The sequence below is a fragment of the Phragmites australis genome, chromosome 14, assembly GCF_958298935.1.
Source record: "Phragmites australis chromosome 14, lpPhrAust1.1, whole genome shotgun sequence".
Taxonomy (NCBI): Eukaryota; Viridiplantae; Streptophyta; class Magnoliopsida; order Poales; family Poaceae; genus Phragmites; species Phragmites australis.
This window is the reverse complement of record NC_084934.1, coordinates 16,945,287-16,958,185: the sequence shown is the minus strand read 5'-3', so window position 1 is coordinate 16,958,185 and position 12,899 is coordinate 16,945,287.

The following is a 12,899-nucleotide window of genomic DNA, read 5'->3' as shown; positions in this document are numbered from 1 at the left end:
CCAAATAGAATGCATTGAAAACTATGGGAAGGAGCTTCCGAGGCTGGAAGAGTAAACTGAATAAGGACTTCGTGAAGAAGAACTTGGTATCCTTTAATAAATACGAAAAGAATACACCAGACCAATGGGCGGAGTTTGTTAGGCAGAAGACCACACCTGAGGCCATCAAACTGGGTGAATCATTCAAGTACCTTGCGAAGAAGAACAAGTACCACCATCACCTAGGCTCGTCTGGGTACGCCCCCCAAATTTCTAAATGGAGGAGACAAGAAGAAGAGGCTGCTTGGGCTAGAAAACCCAACCCTTTTGGAAAATTGTGACAAGCAAAGCATGAACCGGGTCTACGCTCGGTTAAAATGAACCGAGTTTGGGGACTTAGGCCCTGTTTGGGGGAGCTGGAGCTTATGGACTTTTTCTGAAAAGCTGCTTTTCTGAAAAGCTGCTTATAGCTTCTGAGATAAGCGGTTTGTCTTATGGGCTTAATTTTTAGCTTCTTAGCATACCAGCTTTTCAGAAAAGCTACCCTCAGCCAGCTTTTCAGCTTTTAGTTCATTTCACCAGAAACCAGCTTTTGCTTCTCAGAAAAGCTCCTCAGCAATTAGCCTGTTTGGGGGAGCTTCTCAGCTTCTCAGCTTTTCTGAGAAGCAAAAGCTGCCAGAAGCTCCCCCAAACAGGGCCTTAGCCTTCAAAAGCCCTGAGACCATGGAATTGATCTAGACCATTCAATGGATTGCTAATGAAGGGTCTCTAGAGCCCGACAGGGAGAATGATCTACTTACCAAGGCCCTAGGGAACAAGGAACACCCGGGTCACACTCGAGGCATCGGATCAAAAGTGGGTTGGAAGCATGGGTTCCCAGACACCGCGAGCCAATATAAGAAGACCCTAGCGGAAGAGATACAAGAACATATTAAGGTCCAGTTCATCAAAATGTGGAATGAAAAGGAGAAGGAAAGGACAGGATTAGTGATGATAGAGCAAGTAACCAGCCTAGGCTTTCGAAGCAACGTCATATCCATGCAGGTCGATAACCAGAGATATCATGTGGATGATATCATGGAGGCTACCCTTTGCATTCTACATGTTCCGGTCGGCAAGGGAGACTTCACTATCGAGGCTGCCATGGGCCAGGCCATTCTAGACTGTATGTTTCACAATCAAGACATTTCAGCCGGTTACGCCAAGGTAAAAGCGGACTCGGTACAACCACTTTTCATAAATTACAATCTAGACATCACCACACCTGAGGGTATCGAGATTCTCGATGAGGCTGCGGGCAACTTCATTCTATGGCCCAAATGAGATACCATCTTCAGCTGTTAGAAGTCACAATCGCCAGCGTCATGGCCGCCTCCGCGCCCAGCATCTCTGCCTCAGGCACCTCCATCCCAAAGCCAAGCCTCTCTGCCTTAGGCACCTCCGCCCCAGAGTCAAGCCTCTCCGCCTTAGGCACCTTTGCCCCCGCGCCCATTATCTCCACCTCAGGCACCTTCGCCCCCACTCCCATTATCTTCGCCCCATGCATCTTCGCATCATGCTTCACCGTCTATGACTCCGATATCTCCACTGATGAGGACATCACTCTTTCAGATACACACACACCGAGTATTCCTCCAACAATAGGTTCATTGACACGAGCTCATGCACGTCAACTAAATTATGAGGTGAGCTCGTTCCTTAGTGTTCCTTTAAATTTTGATGAGGAGGGGATGCTACTAAATAATTGTGATGTATTGTTACTTAGGAACACGGGAGAAGAACAGCAAGGGCGCCCAAGCCAAGGTGGAGGTCCAATCGTCGCCCAGGACGCATACGGACTCCGTTTTTGACGTTCTACACATGGTTGGAAAGATAAGGAGATAAGCTTTCCAACGGGACTGCTCCCATGTCCAAATTATTTCTGAGTCAACGGGAATCGTCAAAACAAGTGGACGTCCAGAATCTGTCAGGGTGCTGCGCCACCATCTTTTGGGCCGTTGGGCCGTGTATCGTGTTGGAGTCCATTAGGGACGCGTCCAGGGGTCCTTGGCCGACCCTAGTCTTTTATATACGGTAGCCGCCACCCTAATTAGGGTTGGGTTTTGCTTAGATATTGATCTACACACAGTTGTGAGATTTTCGCTCTTGTTCCGGACCGACTAGGCCGCCGCAAGTGTTTGTGGAACCCCGACTTCGAGTGCTTGAATTCGATTCGTAATATTTCAGATTGCATCTTCTACGTTCTTGCTTGTGTTTTCGGTACGCTTGCAGGGATTGAGCCTTCCTGTCGAGGTCAACCGCGCAACACGGTTGATAACAATCGGAGCTGTGGTGTAGTGATTGCAAGGGAGACGATCTGTTCGGGTCGAAGCCTTTGGATCATCAAAGTCGAGTTCTCCACCCACCGACTTATCGCTACCTATCGGAAGATCAGCCAACATTGCTCATCAACTGGTATCAGATTTTCAGGTTGCCTGTTAGGTAATTTCTTCTTCCCCTTTAGATTAGTCTATTTTTCATTACCTAGAATCCAGAAAAAGCCAAAAAAAATCCGTCAATTTCCGCTGGCCTATAACCCTTTGTGCCTTTGCAATTTTTGTTTTCAGTTGCGCGTTGTTGAGTTTGTGTCCGTGGTCGAATCTTGTTGCTGGTTTTAGAGTCGTGTTCTTGGTTTTTAGTCAACGCTCCGTGCTATTTCGATCATGCCACTATCCCATCGCCACCATCCCCACCAACAAGTCGAGCCACCACATTACTCGATTTGCCACCGCGAGCCGCCTTGTGTTACTTTCCGCCACGCCAACCCTAGATAGGTCGCAAGCCGCCTTGTATCAATTGCCCTGCCACCGCTGCCATCCTTGTTCATCTCGCGATCCTATTGCTTGCAATACCTTAAAGAGGTCAATTTCTGCAAGAGTTGCTTGAAAAAAAAACCCTAACTCGACAGGAGTTCAGTAAAATAGCCATAACTTTCTCATACGGACTCGGAACCAGGCAAAAAAAAATTTCACGGACATCTACAGAAAAAGTTACATACGTTGCTCCCTAGCTTTGCCGGGTTCTGCCCAAATTTTTTTCCCAAATTCGGATCGGAAGATTGAGTATTCGAGCCAAGAAGTTTCCGCACGCTTTTCAGAGAACGTGCTTGATTTTCTGTAGGCCACATCTTGCATCCGTTTGAGCTGAAAATTTCTGTGGTTGTTGCTTGTGTGATCCTAGTTCAGAAAAAAAATATCAGAAAAATACGAAAAAAAAATTCGTGATTCCTACTAGTGCTAAAAGACAAAAAAGAGGAGCACATAGAGAACACCCAGATAATTGTGCTGTTTGCTGTGTCTTTCTCTAATCATCCTTTTTAGCTTTGTTTCAGCTGTTGTGCTAGGACTAGGGACACGTGATAGACCAGCAACTGTGATTCATACTTTGGACACTTATTTAGCTTTGCTCTTCTGATTACAATTATTGCTAATCCTTTGATGAGTAATGTTGGCCTGATCTTCCGATAGGTAGCGATAAGTCGGTGGGTGGAGAACTCGACGTTGATGATCCAAAGGCTTCGACCCGAACAGATCGTCTCCCTTGCAATCACTACACCACAACTCCGATGGTTATCAACCGTGTCGCGCGGTTGACCTCGCCAAGAAGGCTCAATCCCTGCAAGCGTACCGAGAACACAAGCAAGAACGTAGAAGATGCAATCTGAAATATTGTGAATGGAATTCAAGCACTCGAAGTCGGGGTTCCACAAACACTTGCAGCGGCCTAGTCGGTCCGAAACAAGAGCGAAAATCTCACAACTGTGTGTAGATCAATATCTAAGCAAAATCCAATCCTAATTAGGGTGGTGGCTACTGTATATAAAAGACTAGGGTCGGCCAAGGACCCCTGGACATGTCCCTAATGGACTCCAACACGTTACACGGCCCAACGGCCCAAAAGATGGTGGTGCAGCACCCTGACAGATTCTGGATGTCCACTTGTTTCCACAATTCCCGTTGACTCAGAAAGAATTTGGATATGGGACCAGTTCCTTTGGAAAGTTTATCTCCTTAGCTTTCTAACCATGTATAGAACGTTGAAAACGGAGTCCGTATGCGTCCTGGGTGACGATTTTAGTGCAGGCTGATCCTGCACTCGAAACGGACTCGAACTTGATTGGACCTCCACCTTGGCTTGGGCGTCCTTGCTGTTCTTCTCCCGTGTTCCTAAGTAATAACACATCACAATTATTCAATAGCATCCCATCCTTATCAAAATATAAAGGAACACTAAGGAACGAGCTCACCTCATGATTTAGTTGACGTGCACGAGCTCGTGTCAATGGACCTATTGTTGGAGGAATACTCGGTGTGTGTGTATCCGAAAGAGTGATGTCCTCATCATCCTTGCTACCATATTGTGCCTTCCAAGCTCCACCTCCTTTGATCCGAACAGGTTCACTCTTGCAATCATCCCACGCTTCCAGACTCGTCACCGGTTGTTCCTCCTTGCTGCGTTGGTAAGAACATTTGTAAGAGCGTGGTAAGACGCTTGAGTGTGTGTGATTCCACCTTTCACAACCTAGTAGTTGATATGGATAATATTGTGTTGTCCTTTATTTTCTACTAACCATGTCAGGTGATAGCTCTCCGTCGGATTTTAAGGATTGTGTGTCCAAGGAAGAACTCAACAAAGCCTTGAAGGATCATACTAGGCTATTGACAGACATTAGAACAAGCATTGCTAACCTTGTCACGCGAGTCAACGACCTTGAGTTGCGACAGCCACCACAGGATGATGACCATTCACATGATGATGATGATGATGATACTAATAATGGTGACCAAGAAGATGGTGAGATTTTTGTTGGGCAAGATGCGCGTGCTGAGCAACGTCCTCATGCTGAACAATTACGTCGTGGCCAACAACAACGTCGTCAAGGTAATGGAGGTAATAATGTTAATTGCAACAGTCGCGATGATCCTTATTCTAAGATTAAGTTTTCAATGCCTCCTTTTGATGGTGCATATGATGCTGATGCTTATTTGAATTGGGAAATGACGGTTGATCAAAAGTATAGTTCTCATATGGTTCCTGAAATGCATAGAGTTAGACTAGCCACTTGTGAGTTCACGAATTATGCTATTATTTGGTGGAATGGTCTAGTTTCTAGTGGCTTAGAACCTGAATCATGGCCTAGACTAAAGCGTGCCATGCGCAATAGATTTATTCCTCCTGATTATACACGTGAATTGAAAAAGAAATTGCAGCGCTTAAATCAAGGTTCTAAATCTGTGCATGATTACTATCAAGAGCTTCAAATTGCTATGCTTCGTTGTAGTATACAAGAGGATGATGAGGATACCATGATTCGTTTTTACTCCGGGTTGAGACGTGAAATTCAGGACCTTGTTGATTATAAAGATTACAATACTACCAATAGGTTGTTCCATTTTGCTATCTTGACAGAAAAAGAACTGTAGGGTCGACAACAGGTGCAGAAATTGCGGAACAATTTTGGGAGTACATCTACTTCACGAGTACCACCGGGACAAGCAACAACATTCCCTTCTACATCTACACGATCTGCTGCCCCCTCCTCCAACACTCGGGCGCGTTCAGCAGGAGCACCACAACCATCACGTGAGGTGAGTAAATCTACTGTTTCGCAGGATCCAATGCCACGCTCTTCTTCAGGTGCAGCTACCACGGGTCGTACAACAGGCATTGTGTGCCATCGCTGCCAAGGTATTGGCCACGTCATGAAGGATTGCCCAAGCCAGCGAGCATACTCCGCAACAGCAGATGGTAGATATGTTAGTCATAGTGATGTCGAGGAAGAATATGCATTTGAAGCTAATCTTGCAGCCGATCATGACATGGATAGTGAGGGAGAGGAGATTAGTGGTACCGCTGCCACGGAGAGTTATGCAGCACGCACCTTCATTGTGAAGCGAGTTTTGAGTTCTCAAATGGGGCAAGCGGAGCAGCTACAACGCCATAATCTATTCCAGACATTCCTCATTGTCAAAGATGCACGTGTTCGTACCATAATTGATGGCGGGAGTTGCAACAACCTCTTGAGCTCCGATCTTGTGAAGAATCTTTCCTTGCCAACACGTGCACATCCTCATCCATACTATATTCAGTGGTTCAATAACAGCGGTAAGGTTAAGGTAACACAATCTGCGAGAGTACATTTTTCTATTGGTTCCTACCATGATTATGCTGATTTTGATGTAGTGCCTATGCAAGCATGTTCACTTTTGTTAGGCCGTCCTTGGGAATTTGATACCGATGCTACACACCATGGTAGAAGTAATAAATACTCTCTCATGCACAAGGGAAAGAAAATCTCTTTGCTTCCTTTGACACCTGCTGAAATTGTGCAATGTGATAAAGCTTTAGCTGAAAAAGAAAAGAAAGAACGTGTTTTGGAATCTGAAAATCAGCAAGTAGCTTAATCTGTTTTTCCACCTAAGAAAGAGAAGAACACACCTAGGTCCGAAGGCATTAAGTTAAAGGGTGGTGTTATGCTTGCTACTAAATCTGACCTTGCTGAAATTCAAGATAATGATACTTTGTGCTATGCTTTCGTATGCAAAGAGGTTTTATTTTCAATTGATGATATACCTAGCTCTTTGCCTGCTGCTGTCACTAACCTTTTGCAGGAGTATAAGGATGTCTTTCCAGCTGAGATACCCCCGGGGCTACCACCATTGAGAGGGGTAGAGCACCAAATAGATTTGATCCCGGGAGCGACTTTGCCAAACCGCGCTGCATATAGGACCAATCCGGAGGAGACTAAGGAAATTCAGTGACAAGTCCAAGACCTTTTGGACTGTGGGAACGTACGAGAGAGCCTTAGTCCTTGTGCTGTTCCTGTTCTTTTGGTTCCTAAGAAAGATGGTACATGGCACATGTGTGTTGATTGTAGAGCCATTAATAATATCACAATAAGGTATCATCACCCTATTCCTAGGCTAGACGACATGCTTGATGAGTTGAGTGGTTCTATTATTTTCACGAAGATTGACTTGCGTAGTGGTTACCACCAAATAAGAATGAAATTGGGAGATGAATGGAAAACTGCTTTCAAAACTAAGTTCGGTCTATATGAGTGGTTAGTGATGCCTTTTGGTTTAACTAATGCACCTAGCACTTTCATGAGATTGATGAATGAGGTTTTACGTGCTTTCATAGGAAGATTTGTGGTGGTGTACTTTGATGATATTTTGATCTATAGCAAGTCACATGAAGAATACATTGATCATCTACGTGCTGTTTTTACTGCTTTGAGAGAGGCACGTTTGTTTGCTAACCTTGACAAGTGCACCTTTTGCACGAATAGAGTTGCTTTTCTTGGCTATGTTGTTACTCCACAGGGAATTGAAGTGGATGAAGCTAAAATTGAAGCCATCAAAAGCTGGCCGACCCCTGGGACTATCACATAGGTGAGAAGCTTTCATGGCCTTGCAGGGTTCTATCGGCGTTTTGTGAGAGATTTCAGCACCATTGCTGCCCCCACTCAATGAGTTGACAAAGAAGGGCGTTCCATTCCAATGGGGGCCAGCACAAGAACAAGCTTTTAATACGCTGAAAGATAAGCTTACGCATGCACCTCTACTCCAACTTCCGGACTTTGGTAAGACTTTTGAGTTAGAATATGATGCTAGCGACATTGAAATTGGAGGAGTGCTACTACAAGGAGGTAAACCCGTTGCTTATTTTAGTGAGAAATTGAATGGGCCATCTCTTAATTATTCGACTTATGATAAGGAGTTGTATGCTTTAGTGCGAGTCTTAGAAACATGGCAACATTATCTTTGGCCTAAGGAGTTTATTATTCATTCTGATCATGAAGCTTTGAAACATATTAGAATTCAAGCCAAACTGAACAAATGTCATGCTAAATGGGTTGAATTTATAGAGTCTTTTCCTTATATCATTAAACACAAGAAAGGTAAAGACAATGTCATTGCAGATGCGTTATCTAGACGTTATACCATGTTGTCCCAACTCGATCATAAGATTTTTGGTTTAGAAACAATTAAAGGATTATATGCTACTGATTTGGACTTTAAAGATGCTTTTGAACATTGTAACGAAGGAAGAACTTGGAATAAATATGTGCTGATTGATGGATTACTATACCGTGCTAACAGGCTATGCATCCCAGCTAGCTCTATTCGCCTATTGTTCTTGCAGGAAGCGCATGGAGGTGGTTTGATGGGACATTTTGGAGTGAAGAAGATCGAGGATGTATTGGCTGCCCACTTCTTTTGGCCTAAGGTGAGGTGCGACGTCGAGCGCTACGTGGCACGCTGCACTACTTGCAATAAAGCTAAGTCTCGTTTGAACCCACATGGACTTTATATGCCTCTTCCTGTTCCTAGTGTGCCTTGGGAGGATATTTCTATGGATTTTGTTTTAGGATTGCCTAGGACCAAGAGGGGGAGGGATAGTATATTTGTCGTTGTGGATCGTTTTTCAAAAATGGCACATTTTATACCTTGTCACAAGAGCGATGATGCTACAAACATAGCTGATTTGTTTTTCAGGGAAATCATTCGCTTGCGTGGAGTGCCTAACACCATTGTTTCGGATCGTGATGCAAAATTTTTGAGCCACTTTTGGAGGACACTTTGGAATAAACTTGGGACAAAGCTGCTGTTTTCGACGACATGTCACCCTCAAATCGACGGACAAATGGAGATTGTGAACCGCACATTATCCACCATATTGCGGGCTGTTTTGAAGAAAAATTTGAGGATGTGGGAAGAGTGTCTACCCCATATTGAGTTCGCTTACAACAGATCAGTTCACTCCACCACCAAGGTAAGTCCGTTTCAGGTAGTGTATGGTTTTAACCCCCGTGCCCCTATTGATTTACTTCCTTTACCAACATCCGAGAAATTGAAGTTTGATGCTAAGACACGTGCTGATTTGATTCTGAAAATGCATGAGTTGACTAAGCAAAATATTGAAAAGATGAATGAGAAGTATAGAACTTATGGTAGCCAAGGTCGGAAACATATTACTTTTGAAATTGGTGATCCTGTGTGGTTACATTTGCGCAAAGATAGGTTTCCTGATTTAAGAAAGTCTAAATTGCTGCCTCGAGCTGATGGTCCTTTTAAAATTGTGGAAAAGATCAATGATAATGCATATAAGCTTGAGTTGCCTGCAGATTATGGGGTTAGTCCCACATTTAACATTTCAAATTTAAAGCCTTACTTGAGAGAAGAGGATGACATTGCGTCGAGGACGACTCCAATTCAAGAGGGGGAGGATGATGAGGACATCACTCTTTCAGATACACACACACCGAGTATTCCTCCAACAATAGGTCCATTGACACGAGCTCGTGCACGTCAACTAAATCATGAGGTGAGCTCGTTCCTTAGTGTTCCTTTATATTTTGATGAGGATGAGATGCTACTGAATAATTGTGATGTATTGTTACTTAGGAACACGGGAGAAGAACAGCAAGGGCGCCCAAGCCAAGGTGGAGGTCCAATCAAGTTCGAGTCCGTTTCGGAGTCCAGGACTAGCCTGCACTAAAATCGTCGCCCAGGACGCATACGGACTCCGTTTTTGACGTTCTACACATGGTTGGAAAGCTAAGGAGATAATCTTTCCAACGGGACTGGTAACATATCCAAATTCTTTCTGAGTCAACAGGAATCGTCAAAACAAGTAGACATCCAGAATCTGTCAGGGTGCTACGCCACCATCTTTTGGGCCGTTGGGCCATGTATCGTGTTGGAGTCCACTAGGGACGCATCCAGGGGTCCTTGGCCGACCCTAGTCTTTTATATACGGTAACCGCCACCCTAATTATGGTTGGGTTTTGCTTAGATATTAATCTACACACAGTTGTGAGATTTTCGCTCTTGTTCCGGACCGACTAGGCCGCCGCAAGTGTTTGTGGAACCCCGACTTCGAGTGCTTGAATTCGATTCGTAATATATCAGATTGCATCTTCTACGTTCTTGCTTGTGTTTTCGGTACGCTTGCAAGGATTGAGCCTTCTTGGCGAGGTCAACCGCGTGACACGGTTGATAACCATCGGAGCTGTGGTGTAGTGATTGAAAGGGAGACGATCTGTTCGGGTCGAAGCCTTTGGATCATCAACGTCGAGTTCTCCACCCACCGACTTATCGCTACCTATCGGAAGATCAGGCCAACATTGCTCATCATCCACCTCCAGCGTCTGTGACTCCGATATCTCCGCCTGCGGTGTCTGCACCTCTGGCACCTTCACCTGAGCATCGGAGAGTCCATATCATGGTTACCCCATACGGAAAGACTCTAACATCTCTAGTGAAGAGGTGGCTTCTATCCTTCAAAGCAAAGACATCATCTGCTCTAGAATCTCCAGCGAAGGGCAATCTCGCGAAAGAGACCGGCAAAATATTAAGTACCCGTTAGTTGGATTTCTTTCATATACTGGATGTTCCTGCGAAATATGTGAACGACAAGCCATTTCTGCCATTTTTTCAACTCCAAGAAAGTCCATAGGAGATGAAGAGATTCCATGAATGGTACATGAGGGCATGTCAGGCGGGGTTCTCCATAATCACTACTTCTGTCCCTGCTAATATTTTTCTAAGCGGAGACTCCTATCTCATGGTGGATTTTACGGACATGCATGCTTTGTTCCGCCAATCTCATAAGTGTGTGATGCCTATAAGTGCATACAATCTACCCCTATGTTCGTATATCTACTAATATATGCTATAGAAGCTAATGACTAGTGAATTGTTCTGTAGAATGCAATTTAACGATGTAGAAAAGTTGAAGGTAACAATCAGATTCATTAATCCATAACGAATTTTCAATCCCAACTTGGTCGTAAAGTTGAGGACAGATGACCTCCAGATTAAGGGAAAGAGTAACAAGGAGAAAGTAATGGTCATAAGAGAAATGACCAAATCACGCAGGCTTGACATGTCAACCTACATAGAAAATGCTATATTAGAAATGCAAGACAAAGACTACGTCATGGCTCCCTGTAACTTTAAGTAAGTGTGATACGTCAAGAATCTAACATAAGTATTCAATTTAATTTGTCGATCAAGAACCTAACATAAAGTTTCATGTAGCGATCACTTTATTTGTATAATGTTGATGTCGAAGTCGAGCAGACTTGTAGTCCTTGACTCAGCCAATCTCCCCCAAAAATCTTACCAAGATCTCATCGATGTTATACAGAGGTAAAGAAAATCCACATATAGAAAATTCTTATAAATCGTTTATAAATTGATAATTGCTTATTGGAATTCAAATAGGGTCTACAATGGTACGTAACGAAAGGTAACGAAAGGTGGGATACACGATACGACCAAGATGGATATGATGACAGTCCATACATACTTTCCGGTAATAATACACTTCTAATACTTGTATCTCACCATTTATGACTACGAATTTTATTGAACTAACGAATATGTTGTGTTTTTATTTGAACTGCCACAAGCAAGTTTTCGACACTGTTTTTTGTGGATATTATGTTTGCCAGTTTCTTAGGATAAACGAGAGGTATACAACGAATCCCGAGGACGTAAGTCATCATTGCGCTTGCACATTCTTATTTGGTTCTGTTTTCATTGTCAGTAGTATTTTAGCTCTTTTAGCTGTGTTTTTATTTCAGGCACAGATGATCAAATGTACCCACACCTCACTCAAAGACGAAGATATCCAAAACGTTCAATGTGACATGTGTCGGTTCATCATGCACGAAGTCATTCACAAGAGTGACAGGTTCTTTGATCTCGGAGGTGAATTGGCTAGCTATCTGAGGCTTTGTGAGTGTGAGATGGAAGAATAATTGTGTTGAATATTTGGCTTGTGATATAAAAATATTTTTCTTGTGAATATTATTGTATTTGTGTTAAATATTGGACTTATGTTTATTCAAATATTGTTGAAATATGTGATATTAAAAGCTATCTTGAAAATATGTTGAAATTTGAAGGGAATAAAATATATGCTCGTTTTAATTTTAAACGAAATACATAACACAAACGGGTTCTTATGTCACCCGTCTATGAAAATCTATCTATCTATAGGCAGATGCTAAGGTGCGTCGCTTGTGAAAATATATTTTCACAGACAGATCACTTAAGTAACTGCATGTGGTATTGGTTTTCATAGGCGGTTATTTAAGATAACCGTCTGTGAAAATCTATTTTCGTAAGCAATTTTTCTAAGGAATCGTATGTGAAAATATATTTCCACATATTGTCAATTTTGCGTATGTGAAAATCGTTTATTTTCACATATTTTTATCACGTATGATTACGTTAAACATATGTAAAAACTAGTTATGAACTGTTTTTAAAAAATAGTTTCATAGGTTATGTAGCTGTACGATGTGCCTTGGTCGGACGACTGGGATAAGACCCCGTTGTACGTGTAGCAGCACTCATATAGATGTGCAATGGTGCCCAAAGGCGGGTCCGACAATAATGGAATTAATTCACGTAGGTGTATCCACGTGTGAAACGCGTGCAAAGAATTGATCAGTTAGTCACTAACAAATTGGCCCGAGCTGAGATTCATCAATGACGGAACATGCTCTTCCGAAAAATAATGGTGGGATTTTATCATGTTTTGGGCATAACGTTTTCATCAGTAAAATCTAACTTATTTTGTATGCAACGATGGACAGATAGGCCCCAAGGTCCTCGGGTAGCGTTCCAGTATAGCACTTTGGGCAGTGGTTGTGACGGACACCGCTAATTAGCGCGCGAATCTCCTAACAGTCCCACACTCTTCCTTTTTTTAAAAAAAATTGTCCCGTATTTTTCTACTTTTGAAAAAGTTTGTACGAGAAAGTTTTGCTTGAAAAATTTTACAACAAAAGTTTGGCTAAAAAATTTTTGAGAAAAAATTAACCAGAAAATTTTGCTCAGAAGTTTTGACAAAAAAATTTA